The following is a 20,848-nucleotide window of genomic DNA, read 5'->3' on the forward strand; positions in this document are numbered from 1 at the left end:
CTAAAGGCAGTCGGTGTAGAAGGCCTGAAAGGTGGCTATTGTCAATGCGAGAGCACTTTGTCAGGAAACAATTCTGTTCCCAAGGCCCTGAGGACATGTTAAAAAAGATACAGCCCCCATTGTGTACTATAGGAACTTTAATTTTGCTTGTGAGGTCATTTTAATCCTGATGAATTTTTATAGTCGCTGTGGCGCTGAATAGGGAGCAGTGCTAATGCTTGATTAAAAAAAAAGAGAGAGAGAGCAAGAGAGGCGATTTTTTTTTTTTACCACCCACAGACCACCTAAACTTAAGGCATTAAAAAAAAAGGCCAGACAGAAAGGAATTGGAGAAGCTTTTGTGGCGGGACACATTGGGGTGTATTTAAGTTTACAAAGGAGTTTTCCTCAATGGAGACTGGTTCCTACATGGAAGCTTAAAATCAGTAGGGGCTTAAAGATAGCAGTAGTATGAAGAAACAGCAGTCATCAGCAAAGCACTCTTGAGAGAACATTCGAAAATGAGCTGAAGAAATAATGTGATGCTTTTCCCTTTCATTTCATCTCTGTCCTCTCTATATTTATGAGGGGGTTATAGAAATTCGAGGCTGAGCTGTAATACCACACCATAAAAAAAAAGGGAAGACAAGCAGGAAACAAAAAAGTGTCTATAATTGAATTAACAGAACGAAGGTGCGTGTAAAACCACCATGGAGGAAATCTCACGCCATTTTTACCTTGTTTTGTCTACTCTTTATACACATTTAGCATCAAAGTTCCTCAGACCGCCACAAAAGTGTAATTGTTGTTGGTTCCCGGCCCTCCCTTCTTCAACCTGAAACAGTCAGGTTTACTCAGAGATTTAGCTTAATCTCCATTTGAATGCTGAGAATTTATCTCGTGTTTACATCATAGTTTTATTTCCTTCATGTTTTTAGTAAATTTTCAGTGTTTTTGTTGTCAGTCTGACCCTCTTTGTCTCTTTTTGTGCAAAACTCTGAATGCATCCATGAAGGAGACACAACCAGTCACATACGACAGTCACACCTACAACATGTCAGAAGTGTGGCAGCTGTAGAAAATAATTCAATTAGGCCACCCTAGAGAGGCAGTAATTGATCAGTACTAGTTTTATTATTATTATTATTGTATTTTTTTCATTTTTTCTTTCATCTTAACTCCTTACTCCTTTTTTATAAGCTGTTGTTTAATGAAAACAAAATCCTGTTTTCAGAATAAGAGACTGACTGTCTGACTCATGCTCGGCTATTTATATAATCTCCAGTCTTTCCAAATGAGAACATGTTATGCCTTGTGCTAAACGCATCATTTGCATCACTCCATGCTGTATTTGGAGATGTTTGACTCTTAGTCTTTGAACTCGAGTCCGATATAGCCCACGCCACACAGCCTGTGTGGTAGTTCCTCTCCCCGCCCCTATTGCCCCCACAAAGTTTAACCGAAAACACATTGAAATGCACATTATTCAAAAAGAACATAACCGGATATGAGTGTCATTGTTTGGAACAACTTAAAAGGGGAGTCATCTCTTGCGATGATTCACTCTAATGGAAAGTTTACAATGTGCTGCACCAAGCTTCGACCCAGTGACTTGCTTTCTCGTTCTTCTATAGGGAGGTAAAACTTCCTTTTCCCTGACTCTGCTCTTTGCACCCCGCCTCTATGTCAGGGGCTTTCGAGAGCATGCAGTGCATTAATATGGACACCTGCTTTGTTCCTGACAGCCCGTTCTCCGTCATCTTGCCTTATACACTCACAACCCCTCTTTCATCATCTTTCAGTGGCCTGTCTGCAAAGGGCCTACCTGATCTTACACCGGGACTGAGGTTTCACTTTGCTGCCCATCCTCTAGGGAGAGCAATTGTACGTGCAACTGTGTTTATGTTCGGTGGTCTACAAAGTCCCTGTCTCACAGTGTGGCACTGTGTGGTTTTTCCATTCGGAATGTAGCACGCACCTGTTCAATCTCAGAAACTATTTACAATCTACAAAACACAGTCACAAAGCAAAAGATCAAATGCACAATCAAACTCCAATTCTTCCTTTAATTAAATCTGGCTGAGGTTAAGCAGCAAGGAGAGAGGGAGAGGTGTGTGTGTGTGTATGTGTGTGTGTGTGGGTTGGGGGGGGGGGGGGGGGCAAGAGAAGTAGTAAGGAGACAGAGAGAAAAACGAATTCAGAGAAGGGCACAATATGTTCTGTTACATTATACTTATTCTTAGCTAGGAGAGAGGCAAAAGGGCAGTGAAAAGGAATACTTGCTATTTAATTACTGTCAGCTGAATGAGCTGTGCTTTCTGCCGTTCTCCTCGCCCCCTCCCTGATGTAAAAATTCTTATTCACTTAGTATGTAGGTCACATTACAGTGGTGTCTGGTTATTGGACATGGGCTTAGATAACTGTTTGTTGAGTATTAAATGCTTTTGCTGCCTCAGCACCCTTTCTAACTGGTATTTTTCACACAGCTGTGCTACTGAAAAGAGGCAACGCTGCTGCAAAAATCATGCTAAACACCCCTCCGCAAACGCCGAACCACCCGTAGGAGTCTTTAAAAGAGGCTCTGTCTGCGTAAAGTATTTATCTTTGTGTTTATAAGGAAACAGAGAGAGGCTTATATTTAAAAGTGCTTGTTAAAGGAGCGCGGTGACATAGCAGATGGGAAATAAATCTAAAATTCTATTTTTTTTTTAAAGGAGCCACACAAAAATTTGTGGTAAACCCAATGACCCCTGTGTCCCAAGGTGTTATTCAAGCAGATGAATCACTGCTTTCTTTCGACTAATCTGTGTTTGCTTTGTGTGACCTTGCTTGTGGCTATTGTGTGTTGTTCTCACAACGCCTAATGGTCAGGCAGTCAGATAGGTTGCCACGTTGTCACAACGTTGCCAAACACTGGCGACTTGTTTTTCTGTATTTCTCTCCATATTTCTACTGTTCTCTCTCTTCCTCTCTGGGAAGAGAAGAGTCCAGATGGTGATTGATTTTTTTGAGTGCTGACATCTCTGCTTGAGAAGCCTTGTGCTCCTCTCCCTTTGTGCAGAGCAAGTCAGGCACACTAACATCATGATGCGATCAACGGTTCCATACTGCCACCACTGACTAGTGCCATTGATTGACAGATCATGCACTCCACACCACCTCAGACAACAGAATGAACCAAGTACTTAAAAAAGCCACTTCTTTTGAAAGTAGATGGAGACAGGTAAGATGTGGAATAGAAAAGTTACTTGGGAGAACCTCTCAGACCTTAAAGCAGAGCTGTGCCATAAATCTCCAGTCAGGACTGACAGAGAGATGGAACACATTGATCTGGAGAGACACCACGCTGCTCCTCCATAGCGGCAAAAGATAGATGTTTGCCACTGTGCAAATTTGCTACGGGTCCATTGAGTTGACTCCATAGCTCAAATGATGTCATTGGCTAACTAGCCATTCTCAGGCCATTGCCTCTGTTTGCGTGACTAAATACATACAATTAAGGGCTAGGCACTTCTCAATCTCTATGAACTCATTGTTAGCCCGGGTTGAAGTGCACTGATAATGGGGGCCGGGGGAAAACAGGCGTATCATCGTAGTACCGCACACACAGGGCTGGTGGATAAAAGAAATGTCTCATTATCTGACGCGTTTGCTTTTACCCAACAGCTCTCTCTCTCTCTCTCTATGATTTGTTCTTTTGTTTTCCTTAGGCACTCCATTTTCATGGAGGTATGACGTTGTTAACACATGCTTCCTTCTCTCTCTTTCTCTCTCTCTCTCTCTCTCTCTTTCCTTCTCTCTTTCCATCTCTCTTTCTCTCCACTCTGCTGCTAATTCTCCAGTTAAATGCATCATTAGTCATTTAGGGTGGTGTGAAAGTGGCTGGACAGTGGACAAGAAGACCCAAATTTGCAACTTGATGAGGAAAAATAAAAGGCTGATAGATCTATGATAATGAAAGTAATCAACCCTGAATACATACCCAAAACGAAACAGTCCAGAGCTAATTCTGCTCTCATTATATTCTGAGCAGATAGGGCCGAAGCGACCGCATAGATGGAATCACGCTATTCCCTTACTTTTGCTCTGTTTCTGGAAAAGCAGCTTGAACCAGAGACTAACGGTTTTACAGGGATAGTTCAGCCAAAAATGAAGTTAAAAATCTCTATGACTTTCTTTCTTCCTTAAAAAAAAAAAGAAGAAAAAAATCACACACAAAAGATATGTTAGGCAGAATGTTAGTCTCAGTCACCTATCACTTTCACTGCATCTTTGTTCTATCCAATGAAAATGAATGGTGACTGAGACTAACTTTCTGCTAACATCTCCTTTTGTGTTCCATGAAAGAAAGAAAGTCATACAGGTTTGGAACAACATTGAGGGTGAGTACTGTAAATTATGACAGAATGTTCTTTTTGGTGTGAACTTACCTTTATCAAAACTTTATATATGAGACCAGAAACCTCTGACTATTTGTAGTTTATTAGAGTAAGTGTTAATGTGCCCCACACTTTCCCATAGATTTATTTATTCCTATGCACAAAGATAACATGGCACCAGTGACAATCTAAGAAATGGGATGGGGATGTGGGTGGTGGTGGGTGTCTTAACTTGAGAGACAGATAGCGATAAGGGGTGTGCTTGAGGGCGGGTAGCGATAAGGGGGTGTGCTTGCAGCTGGAACGGCAGGCTGGAGGTAAATGGATCTTATTTTGAGGAGTGTCAACATGTGTAAGGTTGCCCACGGCTCATTGCACGGCCCTGATCCCTCCACAGATACACTGATGGATGAGGGGCAGGGGCCCAGCCCCAACAAGGCCTGCTCTGCGCTTCTCTTTCCCTTCTCCCTCCATCTATATTCATCTCTCTCTTTTCCCTAACAATACCTCCTTTCTCTTTTTCTTCATTTCTTTGTTTCTCCATCCCAAACAAATGTGTCTTTTTTGCCTTGTGGTTCACTCTGCCTCTAGATCTCTTTTACTCATTCTTCCTGTTCCTCACATTTGCTGTAACTCTTCATTTGTCATAGGTTGCCTTTTCTTTACTAGCCCTATCTTCTTTCTTTCTTTCTTTCTTTCTTTCTTTCTTTCTTTCTTTCTTTCTTTCTTTCTTTCAGCTAGTTGTGAACACTGACAGCCTGTCTGTTCCAGGTCTGGGAGTCATTACTTGGGGACCACACTAGGAGGCCTATAAATGTTGGCTGATGTCTTTGTAGCCAGGTTCTGTAGTTAAGCCTAATCTAGGCCTGAATCAAGCCAAACAAACTCTCAATGTCCACCACCAAACCAAACTATCACTCCACCTGCTGTTTTACGGCCAGCCAATCTCCAGTCACCTAAAGTCTTACATTGCTTTGGGTAAATTATTCCTGTTCAGTCAAATGGCTAATTGGTTACAGATTGCTCTTTAACCCTGGGGTTACACACCCCTCGCAGACTGTAAAAGTATTAAGGGAGATGGAGTGTGGTTTACAATGTGGCAGAGTGAGGAGGTCACCAGATTCGGAGCTCTGGAGGTTTCAGCACACATGTGTGTATGTGTTTTGGGTTTGCGAAAAAAGCTGGAACATTTTAGGAACTACTGTAGGAAATCAGCTGCCTGTGGCCTCAACCAATACACTTCCCACCTTTACGTTTTGTATGCACAAACACACACACACACACGCAGTCTAAGTAAGTGAACACCATTGAGAGGGTTGCACTCCAGCAATCTGTCATTCCAAGGCATCTGGTGTTCTTTTTGTTTCTCTCTGTTTCCTTCTCCTCTCTCACTCTCTCTCTTTCTCTCTTTCTCTCTCTCTCTCTCTCTCTCTCTCTTTTTTTTTTTTTTTTTTTTGCTGTTCCAGTTTTTCCTTCACTCTTTTCAGCGTGTCATGACAAACATGCTTGATTGGATGCGCAACAATCAATGCAGCAGCCCCTCTAACAGTGCAGAGAGAAGGGGCTTCTGAAGTGTCTCGGTGCACCTTTAATTCGACAATCCCAATGTGTACATCAGGTAAACCTGCTCTTAGCCTCCTTTACTAGTTAACCTCTGCTGTCCTCTCAATGACAAGAAAGGCTGACTGATCAAAATAAATAATTAAAGAAGATAAGAATAGAGGAGAAGCATGACATATTGTCCCATGATGCTTTCTTGTCAAGGCACATCACACCATCACTCTTTCTGTCTCTTTCTCTCTCTAAACCAACTCTATCTTCTTTATCTCCATCACCTCCTTGCCCCTGTATGTGTCTCTGGTGTTGGATGTCAAGCTAATAGTTCCGTAATGCATCCTCCCAAATGTTAGTCACACTACCTCATGAGTAACTCTGAAATCTATGAGAGGTGTCATTATCAATATAAGGAGAGCCATTCAAAAACCTGACCAAGAAGAAACTCGCACAACCTTGTAAGAGCTGTCATTAAGAGCTTTACCTCTGGATACACTTAAAGAATAAAAATACCACATAAGCTGTCAACACACATTAGCAACAAATAAGAGTTACTCGTTCAGTTTTCCCTTATTTTTGTGCTCACCCATTTTTAAATGTTCCACTGACATTTTCTTGATAGTTCTGTGAAAATGATAAGCATGTCATATTTTGCATTGTCCCTAAAATAGCCTGTAATTACAGTATTTACGCATGTGTTAATATTAAGATTTTGCATCAGCGAGCAGAATGTTGTCCTTGCAGAATCCACTCATAGCTTCTGTCTCATATATCTGATGAACATGCCTCATTGAATGACTCATATTTTCCATAACCATTTAAATGCTTTATGTTTACCATGTGTGTGAGGGCCATAAATTACCAGTTTGGGTCTTAATGCAATTCGTGGCTCTGTGTTAATTAATCATGCGGTCACACACAAGTACTACCTTATAAATAACAACAAAGAGAACAGAAACAAATCTGTACGCTATGAGCTTGGAAACATTGCCAATGCATTACATTTCCAAATCAAATGGAAAATTAGGACTATTTTTTTTTTTTTATGTGTATTTGTGCCTTTCAGTATGTATGTGTGTGTGTTTTTGAGTGCGCACGTGTGCTGTAGGGTGTTTTGTTGACAGCTAATATCAGGCCTTGGTAGAGCAGGTCCGTTGTTTTAGTGCTCTTGGACAGGGAGACGATGCGATTGGCTTTGTTCAGTCTTGCTGGCAGTCAACACATTCTGACATCTGTTCCCTCCCAGCCAGTCAAACCAATCTCAATCAGGAGATATACACACACTCAATCACTCACACGCACACACACACACACACACACACACACACACACACACACACACACACACACACACACACACACACTCATGCGTGATGAAAGATTCACTTGCGTTTCCCAATGCATACACTCTCGCACACACAGCATCGTGCCACAACCTTCAGTTGTACAAAGCGGGGTACTCAATTAAAGTTCCAAGATGGTCCGGTCTCTACATTTCCTACCCAGCAAGGTCCGGCTAATAATATGTAGCTTGCATGGTGTCAGTAGTTATATGGCTCGGAAATTATATATCTTTTTTTTAAAATAGTTTTTATAACTTGCCACATTGGCAGCAATAGTACTTTGTAAAAAAATAAAAAATAAAATCCTAAACAGTCAAAATAGTATCTTCAAAACTGGGCAGGGATGAGAACATTGGGGGCCCAAAGACAGTAGTGGGGTCTGAGAGATCTTTTCTACCAGAAGATTAAAATATTTCATCAAGACTTCATCAGTCGAGGGCACTTGGATATGAATATTAAAATATAAGATCAACCATTCGTTTTGAAGCTGAATGACAGCTGTCCAGTTTTTGTGTTTAAATATTTTTACATTCAGAATCTATACCTATGTATGGGACATAGGAGGCCTTTTGATAGATAAAAATACTGTATGGTGGTTCAGGGGTATCACCTGAGAGAGAATTTTTTTTAAATGTAAAAGTCTGGATGGACCATTTTTATATTTTCCTTCAAGTGAGAATCTACTAACAACAAACAAACAATTTACATAACAACAGTGAAGCATTAAATAGCTGTTTGCTTAATTTGAGGATAAATAGGCTTTCCTGATCTCTGATTAATTTTCACAAAATTAGAACAAAAACCTGTTTGTTTATAATGAAAGGATCATAACATGCTGATTAATAAAGGTAAATTTAGATGTTATAGTCTAAAGGGGCCAAGTTAACTTGTCCTGACACAAACCTGGCTTAGCTGAACTGCCTGAATCACATACGCATCAGACAGATGAAGATAGTTTCACTTTGCTTAATTTAGCAAAATATGCCAGTATCTGTAGCGGTGTCTCCCCTACTGTTGTTAAAATAACCACACCTGCAACTCGTATGTACAGTAAATCAGGCTTTATGCGGCGCCTCATGTCTAAAGCAGGGAGAAAGGCAATGTGCACCGAGCTGGAATAAAGTGCGTTCAATGCCAGGGAATAAAGCACGTAGCACTGGACACATTTTATTCCCGCTCTAGTGGCTGAACGCTATTTATTCCCGCTCCGTGAGCATATACACCTATGCTTACACAATCATTTAGCCAGGTGTCAGATAACTAGTACAAAGACTCAGAGCTTGGTCCGGATTTAATTGTCCTACAGTCCGGATCCGGACTGGTTCAAGCTAACAGAAAGGCTACGGTAACTCAGATAACCACTCTGCACAATTGTGGTGATCTGAATAGCATCTCAGAATGCACACCACGTTGAACCTTGAGGTGGATGGGCTACAACAGCAGAAGACCACGTCGGGCACTTTATTAGGACCATAATGTTCCTAATAAAGTGCTTGGTGAGTGTAATATTTAGTTTGATAAACAATGTTGGGGGTTTTGCACTGCTAATTCATAAAGCAGACAGCTGGTACATTTGCACCACCCTCTATATGTATCTGCTATGTGTGGAATGTAAAGTCGGAGTAGTATGAGGTGACCTGGACAGGATATAAGAACTTGTCAGCTGTCTCACCCAAGCAAATAAGCCTGCACAATCGTTGTGTTGTCTTCCAGAAAAGATTGAGCATCAATTGAAAGGCCTGTTTCAAATTATACGCTGCCAGGCCAAGAGAAATGAATGTGACTCAGCCAGATTTTGTATTTTTGTTACAATTACCCCAAACTACAAATTAATTCTTTGCAGACGCGGAGCAATGGTGAGCAGGTGGCTGCCATATTTACGCGGGACAGTCTCAACTGCGGCTCATGCCTCACTTGATAAAGGACTCTCACTCTGAAGCTCATATGACACACTGTCCCCTTCCCAAGAGTCCCTGCTGTCCCCCTCCCTCTCTCCTTCTACTTTATTCTTCTTTTCCATCCATCTTTCTCCACTCTCTTGTCCCTCTTTTCTCTACTAATGCAATATGACATCATTTATCCTCATGCATACATATTCAACACTCGCTAATGAGTAATCATGTACATAGGAGCAACACCCACTCCAGCAAACCTCCTCCCTTTAAAATGACTTTGTGCTTGTTTCAACAGTTCTAACTTTAGGGGAACAGGCACTGGAGAATTGAAATGATCTAATGTTATTAACTGATCAAACTGACTCAAAGAGTAAATGGAAACTGCAAGCTAAGAGAACATTTGTATTGGGAAAACTGACATCGAGCTTTTATTGTTCTTAACTAATTGTGGCATCCTTACCAATACAGCCATCAGATCTTTACTTTAATCCACGGGTCATTTTCTACCTATCAAGACGTGGCGTTGAAGGTCTTATTTGACCAAACAGTCCTGTTTCTCACATATGTTTTTTCAAATACTTTATCTATTATATTGTTTAAATAATATGGCACTACATTTTTTTTAATCAAATGTTTATTTTGAGCCCAGATTATTTTCATATCCACCAATAGGAAAGAATCTCCTTAATACCTCAGTTGTTTAAGGCAGCAATAAGATTAAATGAAGAGCAAATGTAGAGCAAATGCCTTGGTGTCCTGGGGCTGGATTCATGAAACATTCCTAAGAGTAAAATTATTCTACTATTTTCTTAATATTTTCTAATGTATTTTCTTATTAATAAATAAATAAATAAATAAAATAAATAAATACATAATAATAATAATAATAATAATAATAATAATAAACTGTTAATGTTTATAGCTAGAGACCTTCTTACGAACTTCCTAAGAACTTCATTAATTTTTTAAAGAAAATGTACATGAAGCTGGCCCCAGCTTCTTTCTTCTAGAATACGAGAATAAATCTCTAAAATGTCACAAACTTTACTGGCAAAGATACCAAAGTATACAATCAAGCATCAGATATTTCAGTTTAAACTCAAATGATTATCATCAAATTCTTTAAAGACCAAATTGTCTAGCTATGCTATTAATCATAGCTCCATAATCTTTTTTAGGTCAACCATTATCTTGTTTGTTTCTTTTTTTAATTTATCCTCAAGTATTTTAGGATAAAAATCTGAGACTACGTGGAAACAATCGAGAACACAACTAAGTCTTGTGAGCTATGAAAGAGCAATTTCTGAGCAATACAATTTTCCTCTGGGCATTAATTTAGCCTCTTATATATACATTACATATAGATACAGTATATACAGTCCATGAGTCTGGTTGTCTGTGTGGAACCTCAGAATGAAGAGTCTGCTTGTAAGGGAGGATGGGACAAACTGAGGAGCATGACAGTAATATTATGAGGCAGACACAACTATTTCACAGGGGCTTAGAAGCCCTCCCGTATGATGTAGTCTGTCAGCGCTACACAGATTCAATCTGAACTCCGCCACCACTCTCCAATATTCACTTGGATTATGTCTCGGGATGTGATTGAGCACTCTGCAGACATGGAGAATGAGAGGAGGAGAGAGGTAGATGGAAGAGAAGAAGATGAGTAATCCTCAAGCGATTTTATAATGCTGTAGATGAGGTGTAGAGAGGAGGCATACCGTGGAGCGGTTTGTGGTTGACACACATGCGCACACACATGCTTTACATTCTCTGCTTGTCATTTGCACCTGCTTATTTGGATTTAACACTTGATTTAATGTCCTAAAGCTACAGCACCACAAAAATTCAGGAGACAGAAACTCATACCAATGAAAGAAACTAAGAATGACGGTGAGAGGGAGAAAAAAATCATAACAGCAGATAATTATTCAGCCTGCTGAGCAAAAATCGGAGCGAGGGGTGCAGGCATTCTGAGGGAGGACAGTAACATTCTGTTCTACTGAGCAATTTGATGATAAAACAACAAATGAACGCACAACCCATTGGATCAGCCAGGCTAAAAAACTGATTAGAATATATCAGCACACCTCTTCTCAGCAAGCCAGCAGCTCGGAAAACACAAGTCTTATGGCATAAAGTCAGACAGAGTGAGAAGGGTCTTTGTGTGTGAGAGAGAGAAAGTGCTCTTGTCTCTTTTTAGTTCATTATTCTTGGCCTTAAATGTTCCACATTATTCATTTCTGATAGTGGAGCAGATATTATAAACAGTGACGTGTCACTATGCCTACCACTAATAATTAAGAGATTAGCAGTTGAATGCCACTTGACTCAATTGCTTCTCAACGTACAGTAATTCTTCTAAATTCTAGTTACAAAAAGAGAAAGTCTGTTCAAGTAGGATTTGGTATCATATTCCAACATGTTCACACGGAATGTCGGTATGTTCTTTGCGATACTTCCGGCACCCTAGGATCGGCCACATTATGTAGACTAATGGATGAATAGGGGAAAACAGAAACAGTAATTTTTTCTCACTCTTTGATTTTGGGGTGTGATGGCATTTTAGCTTTTTCTTTATTAATTGTTATATGGGCTATGTTTTGCATAGTGGGTGGGGAGAACAGAGCCTCATACTATGCAAATGAGCATAATGAGTCAACCAATCATATTGCAGTTTAGGTTTTGTGTGTAATTTTCATTCTGTTAGCAGGCCCAATTAAATTTGAGTGTGAACTTAGATTGATGTATACTACTTTATATGTCAAGTATTATTATAGGAACACTAAAAACATATGAGGATGTCATCTTTGTTTTCAAATTTTAAAGCAATACTTAAAGGGATAGTTCACTCAAAAATGAGAATTCTGCTGCCATTTACTCCATTCACCACCATTGTTTTTGCAAAACTATATGACTTTATTTAAAAGATGTTAGGCAGAATGTTATGACAGCCTTAGTCACCATTCACTCTCATTTAATGGAAGGAAGATGCATTGAAAGTGAATGGTGACTGAGATTAAGTCAGTTCCTAACATTTTGCATAACAACCCCCTTTTGCTTTCCATGGAAGAAAACAAGTCAAACAGGGTTGGAAGGACATGTGGGTGTTCTAAATGATGACAGAATATTAATTTTTGTGTGACCTAACACTTTAAGATGTTTTATCATTATCAGCCTAGTCAGAGACTAAATCATTAAGAGCTCTCAGGTTAAACCTACTAGGAAGAAAAGAAAAACAGAGGATGTCCTCAAAAATGCCCCCCCCCCCCCCCCACCTTCTGTGTATAGCTTAGGTGTTTAATGGCTGTGTGTGAGGTACTTACATTACTGTATACAAAACCGCGGTCCTCTGGAGCCCTTTCCACATGCTTATAGCAAAGCCTTCATCTCAACCTGCTTCTCCATTCTCTCACAGCCAACAGCTGGGCTCCTTTTCCAGCCTTTAGACCCTCTTTATGGCTAATGTATTCTTTCATGGTGCTAGTATTACTCAGTGAGTGAGTGACAGAGAGATAAAAAGATAGGGAATTTACCATTTGTAAGTTAAACACATTCCAGCCTTGCCCCAGTTTAAATTACACTGTTTTACTTTTTTGATTTCCATTTTGCGCATAATACTCTCTCTCAGCATGTTTTAAGTTATATTATTAGCGGGTCTCCAGAGAGTTCCCTCCCTCGTTTTTGGGGTGGGATTCTAGGCTCTGGATGAATTAGCTCTCCGTAATTGGCGAATGATCATGGGATGGTGTGTGGATGGAGAGAGAGAGAGCTCACAGCACACACACCCACGCGCTCACCACACACACTCCGCTCCTTGCTGTAAGGCTGTGCTACTGGAAGTCAATGAGGGTCCTATCAGTCAAGCCTAATGCTTGTTCCTAATACACTTTAATAGCTTCCTCCACTGTCTCCGATCCCTCTTCAGCATTGATCTAAGATCATCTTTCTTATTCTTTTTTAGGGGGGCTTTGCAGACTTTCACAGCATTTATTGCTGTCACCTGTCTCGTGTGCTCAGATTAATATGGACCGATAGTGGTAGGTTGCAGAGGTGGGTAGTAATGCGCTACATTTACTCCATTACATTTACTTGAGTAACTTTTAAAAAAAAAATAAAAAAAACTTTTAGAGTAGGTTTAAAAGTGGGTACTTTTTACTCTCACTCAAGTAAATTTTTAATGAAATTTTACTTCTTTACAATGGGTGGCGTTCCTGTCGTTACATTAATCGTACACATTTAATTTGAATTAATGTGTAATTTATTGAGAGATTATTGAATGGGACTTTTACGACAGCGGAAGTTCACACAGCTGCGCGTGCTGCTGTCACAGACTATCACTCAATCACTGCTGCAGCATCAAGCTCTTCAAAGTGAAACACTTTCTTCGCTTCGCACAGTGAAAAAAAAGAATAGTTTCATCATGCAATGCCTTAATTTAACACCAAGACAAGCTGATATTTCAAGATTAAAATCACAGCTCCAATTTAAGGCAGCACGCTGAGTTAAGTTTTGGCTCTAATCCTAACGCGAGCTTTTCTGTGTAATGAGATGGTCATTTTCAGGGTGATAATGTAACTTGGGCTCTTATTCGCGGGGATACTGGAAACTATCGCAGCTACTTCAGGCGGATTAACTGTATAAATCCATGTAAACATCCAAGTTAAATGTAAATCACTGCCATTCACGTGATCGACAACTGGAGCGTGAACAGACAGCATTTCTGTGCGTGCACAGTGAGGTGCGCAGGACACACGCGTGTGAGATGTGCAGGCACAAGATCGTATGGCGAAGAGAGACTGGCTCTGTCCGCAATCGTTCACTCATTCACTATTTCTTATATAGAAGCAGTAAACTCCCAGCTGGTACGTCTTCCCCGTGGTGGATTGTGGGCAATTAACAAGTGCATTGTGGGTAAGATGAGTGAACAAAAGTAGCCAACAGAGCTAATACATTCTTTTAAAAATCTTAATTTGTGTTCTGCAGAAGAAATGAAGTCATACACATCTGGGATGGCATGAGGGTGAGTAAATGATGAGATAATGTTCATTTTTGGGTAAACTATCTCTTTAAAGTGATAGCTCAGCTATAATTTAATATTCTGTCATAATTTCCCTACCCTCATGTTGTTCCTAACCAGTGTAACACTTTGTATTATGTGGAACACAAAAGATGTTAGACAGAATGTTAGGGACTGACAGTCTCGGTCACCATTCACTTTCAAAATATGGAGAGAAAACACATTCACTGAAAGTAAATAGTGACTCAGGCAAACATTCTGTCTAATATCTCCTTATTGTGTTGCATGGAAGAAAGAAAGTCATACGGGTTTGGAACAACATGATGGTGAATAATGACAGAATTTCCATTAATAATAATAATTCTGTAATACATGTTAAATGTGTATTATGTAATGGAATATAGGGGAGTTAACGTCTATTATGTCATTTGTGAAAGTAACGAGTTACTCACTACTTGAGTACTCTTTCAATTGGATACTTTCTTACTCTTACTCAAGTAATTATTTATGTTAGTACTTTTACTTCTACTTGAGTATTTTTTTTAAGTAATTGTACTTTTACTTGAGTACAGTTTTTGGCTATTTTACCCACCTCTGGTAAGTTGGGAAAGGAAGCCATTTATTAGCATTTGGATTCACAGTTCGGGAAAAGGCTAGAGACTTGGCTGAGCCGAAGTGTTGTATGAAGAGCGGGCCCGTTTGAGCCCAGGATCCATCACATGAATGTGTAAAATACCCAACGCCTGCACAGGCTGTCACACAAAGGGCTATCACCCTATTATTCAAGAGCAGCCATGGAGCCAGGCCAGAGTAGAGTGTTTCGAGGGGAAGGGAAAATCGGCTTGATTGTGATTTGCCATTTATAATTGGCCAACAATGTGAAATGGTCAGCATCCAGACTTTTTTAAAAAGGCAATCTGCAGCAGTGGATGGGCCGATGGTTCACTAATGACAGCTAGTGCAATACGTCTTGGGAACAGAATAGTGCTTGTGTAAGGGTAAAGAACACAAATATGTTTATCTGTAGTCAGCGATGTTTGCGTGACTCAAATGGCATTGTCTATTGATTTATTCTTTTCCCCCTAAACATCGGCAACACAATGGAACAAAAATACAGAAGCAAAAGCGAGACGTTGTAGTAATCTGAAAACAAACAAGCTAAACCCATCTTTAATTCCAGAGACTTGAGCCTTATAAAACAAGTTACATAGTTCGTTTTCGCCTTTGTTTATGCCTGCAATCTTAAAGGGATAAATCACCCTAAAATTCAAATCAAACCAATATTACTTTTTTTCTGTCTGTGGTGAGCAGGGCAATGCCAGGTGGCGTCTGGGTAGAGCGTGACAGAGATAAGTGGCGAATGACTTCCACCTGAGTGCCACACTGGCCTCACATTCCAGCGAGGGGAGGTGGGAGTATTTAAGGAGAAGAGACAGTGGCAGACAGGAGAGAGATGTACGAAGCTTGTCCACGTGTTTGAGTGTTTTTTTTTTTATTTGACACAGGTGGCTGAAAAGCAGTGCGTGTTTTTGTTTCTTTACACACTGAAAAGTGTCATTAAATGTCTATGTGTTTGTCAAGCCGGTCCCAGCTTCCTCCTTTTCCATCTTTAATTGTTACACTGGTGCTGAAAGGAAGAAAGACGCACCGTCAAGGAGTCCTCGCCACTGACTGAGGATCGCGACACTGAGGGAGTGCTCGATCTGGTGGCGCTGGAGCACTGCATCAACCGGCAACTGGAAGGGACGGCTGAGGGGTCCAGTGCCATCACCCGGCATCACAGACGGAAGCACGACAGCAAGCTTGAGGGCCAGATGACGGCGTGTCCGGGGCCGGCGAGCCCGTCTCTCTCTCCCCTCTCTTCCTTTTGTTATTCCCCCTTCTCCTCTCTTTCGACCCCTGTTCCCTCTCCCAGGTACGCACAGGTCTTATCCGGAGATCGATGTGACCCGTCGATGCTCCCTCACTAGAAATGGCGGGGGGGTGTAGGTCACAGGCCGGAGAAATCCCTGACCTGATCTCGGTGATGGGGGTATGTGGTGAGCGGGGAGGAGCCAAGCAGCGTCTGGGCTGAGCGAGGGGAGGGGAGGCGGGAGTATTTAAGGAGATGAGACAGCAGCAGACGGGAGAGAGATGTACGAAGATTGTCCGTGTGTTTGAGTGTTTTGTTGATTTGACACAGCTAGCTGAAAAGCATTGCGTGTTTTTGTTTCTTTACACACTGAATGTGTTTGTCAAGCCCGTCCCAGCTTCCTCCTTTTCCATTTTTAATTGTTACACTGTCATATGGAGATGTTAAGCAGAATGACTTTTATTGTGTATGGGAAAACAAAATGCATTGAATGTGAATGGTGACCGAGACTAGCATACTGCCCAACATCCCCTTTTGTGCTCCATGAAAGAAAGACCATTATACCCATTTCGAACAACATGAGAGTGAGCAAATTATAGTTTGCATTTTTGAGTGAGCAACACCTTTAAAGGGAGTTCTTCTTTTTGTTGGTTTTGGTCTCTGTTGTGCGTTTGTGTTCATCCCTGGTCTGGGGAGTTTGATTTAAGCTCTGCAATGACAGAGTTCAAGGCTGATACTACTGTTGGCAGTGAGGCATGGAAGACGATTTCTCGAGGGGGTCTGCCTCCACATTGTGAGCTCAGCAAAAGATAGTATTTGATAAAGGTGCCCCTCCCCAAAAGCCCCCATAAATAATGAAAAGTTAATGAAGAGGTAACTTAATGATGTAATGAATATGGTAGCACAAGGTCAAGCAGAACTGTCGTGGGTTGGGTGGGCTTGTGAAGTGTGTACTTGTTTGTGTGTGTGTTGGCGGGTGTGATTGTGTGTGTGCAGTTTTAATGAATGGTTTGTCACAGGAAGTGCGATAATGTTAAATTAGATTCATGTGTGTGTGGCATGTTATATGATTCTTAGATTGCCTGCTTTCAGATATAAATTGGTGTGGGCGGGTTTGGGTGGTTTACGAGGACATTTTTTTAGGTTACAAACTGGTAATTACTAGGGTATTATGCTATAAATGTGGTTTATGAGGACATTTCTAGTGTCCTCATAATTCAAATTGCTTAAAAAACATACTAAACGATGTTTTTTTTTTGTTTTTTTTTTCAAATGTAAAAATGCAGAAAGTTTTTTGTGAGGGTTAGGATTAGGGGTAGGTTTAGGGGATAAAATCTATAGTTCATACAGTATAAAAATCATTATGTCTATGGAAAGTCCTCATAAGTATAGCCACACCAACATGTGTGTGTGTGTGTGCCGCACGCACTTCTGGCTGCTCAAAAGAAGAAATACAATAAAACGAACAGGGTTTGAGGGAGCGTTTCACACAAGTGTACACCTGTATATGTTTATGTTTATGCTGTTTTGGTTAGTTTGTTTGGGAATGTATGTGTGGTGGTCCAGTAGTACGATGGTGTCCAGGCTAGTGATTAAATATTGAGAATGTTTGAATAATATGGAGAGAGTGTGCTGGGTTCAGGTGCAATCAATAGGGCAGACAAGCAAGTCATCAGTGACTCAAAGCCCTGGCTAACTCACTTTGCATTAATGTCTCAGAGATTCACAGGCACAGGCATAGTCCTGTATTTCAGTTTAATCACGGATAATCGCTAACATTATTAGATTCTACTGAACAACAAAGTAGACTCTCCCTTTCTAAAACTGTGTAATCTGTTCACCATGGCGATCTTGGCAAAAAATTACATATTGTATACTGTTACATGCATATTTACCTCTAACTAACCATTTACTATTTGTTATTAGACAGACAACAATCAATATGTGAACTCAACACCGGTGAGTTTTCTCTTAGATAATGAATTGTTGAGGTGGTTCTGGTTTCAGTATGTTGTCCTGGTGTGTAAAGTGCTTAGTCGGCAGTAGGCAGGTAAGTACTTCGATCTGTTTCTCCTGGATGTAGGTAAGAGACTACCATGCGGGTGGTCTCAACTTTAGCTCTGACACCCAGCTCGATCCCTCAGATAACAGAGGGAGAGCAAGAGGACACTGCGTAACACAGTAGTAAAAATGTAGACCAGAACCATGGCCTTGTGTTTAACATATGCGCATAGAGCTGTGGTGCTCATTTAGGCTATACAAGTGTGAATCCTGCTCACAACATTTCCTGAGTCTGTTCCTGATTATTTCTTTCTCTCTCTAAACTGTCTGTATGAACAAACGTGGCAAAAATGGCAAAAAGAGAGATTCTTTTGTGTTTAAGCTTACCATGCTGGGGAAAAAATAAAAGCATAAAAGAAAACACATCTTAAAACATCAACAGCTGGTTTAGCTGGTCTTCTAGGCTGTCCAAGTTGGTTTTCAGCTGGTTTATCTGGTCAGCCAGCTGGTTTCCCTGCCTGACCAGCTAGCAAGTTCCCAAAATAGCTCTAAAACCAACAAATGGCTGCTTTGTCTTTTTTCAGCATTTGAATTTATTTAATCATAATGAAGGACATGGCATTAATATTTTAATAATATCACAAATTATTTTATAATATTTTATGTAATCCAATCTGTTGATATCTATGACAGAATCCTCATAAGATATAGACGTCATCGGAAGGTATTTAATCAGAACACGGAGAGCAGATGCTTGGCTTGCACTTAAGTATGCAGTCAGAGTCTCAAAACACAACCGGACTTGCACAGAGACCCTAGCAAGGGGTCACTGAGTTTTTATCTGTGTCTCCTGAAACATTTACAGTTCCCCGACAGCACCAGTGCTGGCAAGGCATGATTTGTAGATAATGTGCAGATGTGTTGCTGAGAGACATTTTAATGTGACGGGCGAGATGGTTTTCGGTCTGTCTCTGCGGGTTTATGGAGAAACTCTGTATCTGTGTCTCAGTCTCCAAGATCTCCCCCATGCTCCCAGACTCCCTATCTCTGACTTTAACAAGCCTGGGGTCATGAAGAAATGACACAGTACCCCACTTAACCCAAGGTCAGATCCCAGGACACATTCGCTGTTTGCTTTCATAAGAGCCTGACAATAAAAACAGGCACAGATTTACATGTTCAACTAGATTCACAATTTCACAAGTTTGCTTTATTTTTACTGCTGACAACTATAGACAGCGAGGTAGCAATCATTCACTTTAGCAATATATAGTGAAGGGGAAAGAATTGTAGCAGGAAGAGTGAATGAGAGTAGCAGATATCGACTGGTCGCTGCTCTGGTCGTGGTGGCAGAGAGGAATATATTTTAAGTTAAATCATTTCGTTTTCTTAATCAAAAGATGACAGGCCTTAGCCTCTGAAGCCCCATCTGCACACCCCTGCATAGCCTGTAGCTTCTCTAAATATACAAAACGATGGGGCAATATTACACTTTGTGGTAATGGACTGGGGTTTGCAGGGCTTCTCTCTCAAGGTAATTCCTACCAGTAGACCCTTAACTCATCGGAAAGCGAGAAATGCCACTCCCTGCTGAAAAGACCAGCTTAACCAGCTTGCAGTTCCTGTTCTGGTCCAGTCTAAATTATTTTGGTTTGGTGCTGGTCTAACTAGACCGTCATCAGCAAAAGTTAGCTGGTGAACAGTCTGGTCTCATGAAAATTACATGACTATAGCAAGATTTTTGCATCAAAATGACATTATGGGGATCTTTCCATGTTTATTGACAGTTGCTAGGTGAAATGTCCACTTTGTGGTGCTACAAGTGAGTTAAATGTTCTCCCAAACAGATGAGGTTTTTAAGGTTATGCATTATTGAGTTTTAAATCAACAAAATCTACCTCCATATCCTAAACCTTAAACCTAAACCTATCCAAAAGTGTCATAATTAGCAAATTTTTAAGGTTAATGCTCTATGAAGTTTTACATTGTCAAAACGTATCTCCCTACTCTTGAAGGGATAGTTCACCCAAAAATGAAAATTCTCTCATCATTTACTCATCCATTCCATCCCAGATGTGTATGACTTTCTTTCTTCTGCAGAACACAAATTATGATTTTTAGAAGAATATCTCAGCTCTGTAGGTCCATACTATGCATCATAAAAGTAAAGACTCTGGTGTTTTCATCCATATGTTCAGAAGTGATATGATAGGTGTGGGTGAGAAACAGGTAAATATTTAAGTCCTTTTCTGCTAGAAATTCTTCTCCCTGCCCAATAGGGGCCGGTATGCACGACAAATGTGAATCACCAAAAACACAAGAAGAAGAATGTGAAAGTGACATCTTTCTCACCCACACCAAGCACTTTTGAAAACATTGATTTAACCACTAACGTTTTATGGATTACTTTTATGCTGACTTATGTGATTTTTGGAGCTTTAGATTTTGGCACCCCTTCACTTGCATTGTATGGACCAAAAGAGCTGAGAAATTTCTTCTAAAAATTTTTGTTTTCTGCAGAAGAAAGAAAGTCATACACAACTGGGATGGCATGAGGATGAGTAAATGATGAGATAATTTTCATTTTTGGGTGAACTATTACTTTAACATTAAACCTAAACTTAACTGATAATGTCAATAAAGCAGATGTGCTAAAGCAACCACGTCATTTTATGGTGTGTCTATGGGGGTATTTATTCTTGGTCACTACATGTGTTTTTGATGGATCGGATTGCTATCTAATTGAATAATCACATTCCATTTACACTTGTCCATATCAATGTGTCTCCGCCAAACTGACATAAATCCAATCTTCAGTTCCT

General features: G+C 40.4%; 1 protein-coding gene across 4 annotated transcripts in view; it reads left to right on the plus strand.

Moving 5' to 3' along the window:
* Window positions 1-20,848, plus strand: part of LOC127446064 (zinc finger protein 536-like) — a 215,967-nt gene that overhangs the window by 51,730 nt on the left and 143,389 nt on the right. Inside the window, exon 3 of one of the 4 annotated variants that reach the window (XM_051706705.1) lies at window positions 13,118-13,206. The exons of the other annotated variants lie outside the window; for them this stretch is intronic. The gene's annotated coding sequence lies outside the window, so the exon portion shown is untranslated. The remainder of the gene's footprint in view (window positions 1-13,117; window positions 13,207-20,848) is intronic. 4 annotated transcript variants of the gene reach the window in all.

Source organism: Myxocyprinus asiaticus, chromosome 1 (genome assembly GCF_019703515.2).
Source record: "Myxocyprinus asiaticus isolate MX2 ecotype Aquarium Trade chromosome 1, UBuf_Myxa_2, whole genome shotgun sequence".
Taxonomy (NCBI): Eukaryota; Metazoa; Chordata; class Actinopteri; order Cypriniformes; family Catostomidae; genus Myxocyprinus; species Myxocyprinus asiaticus.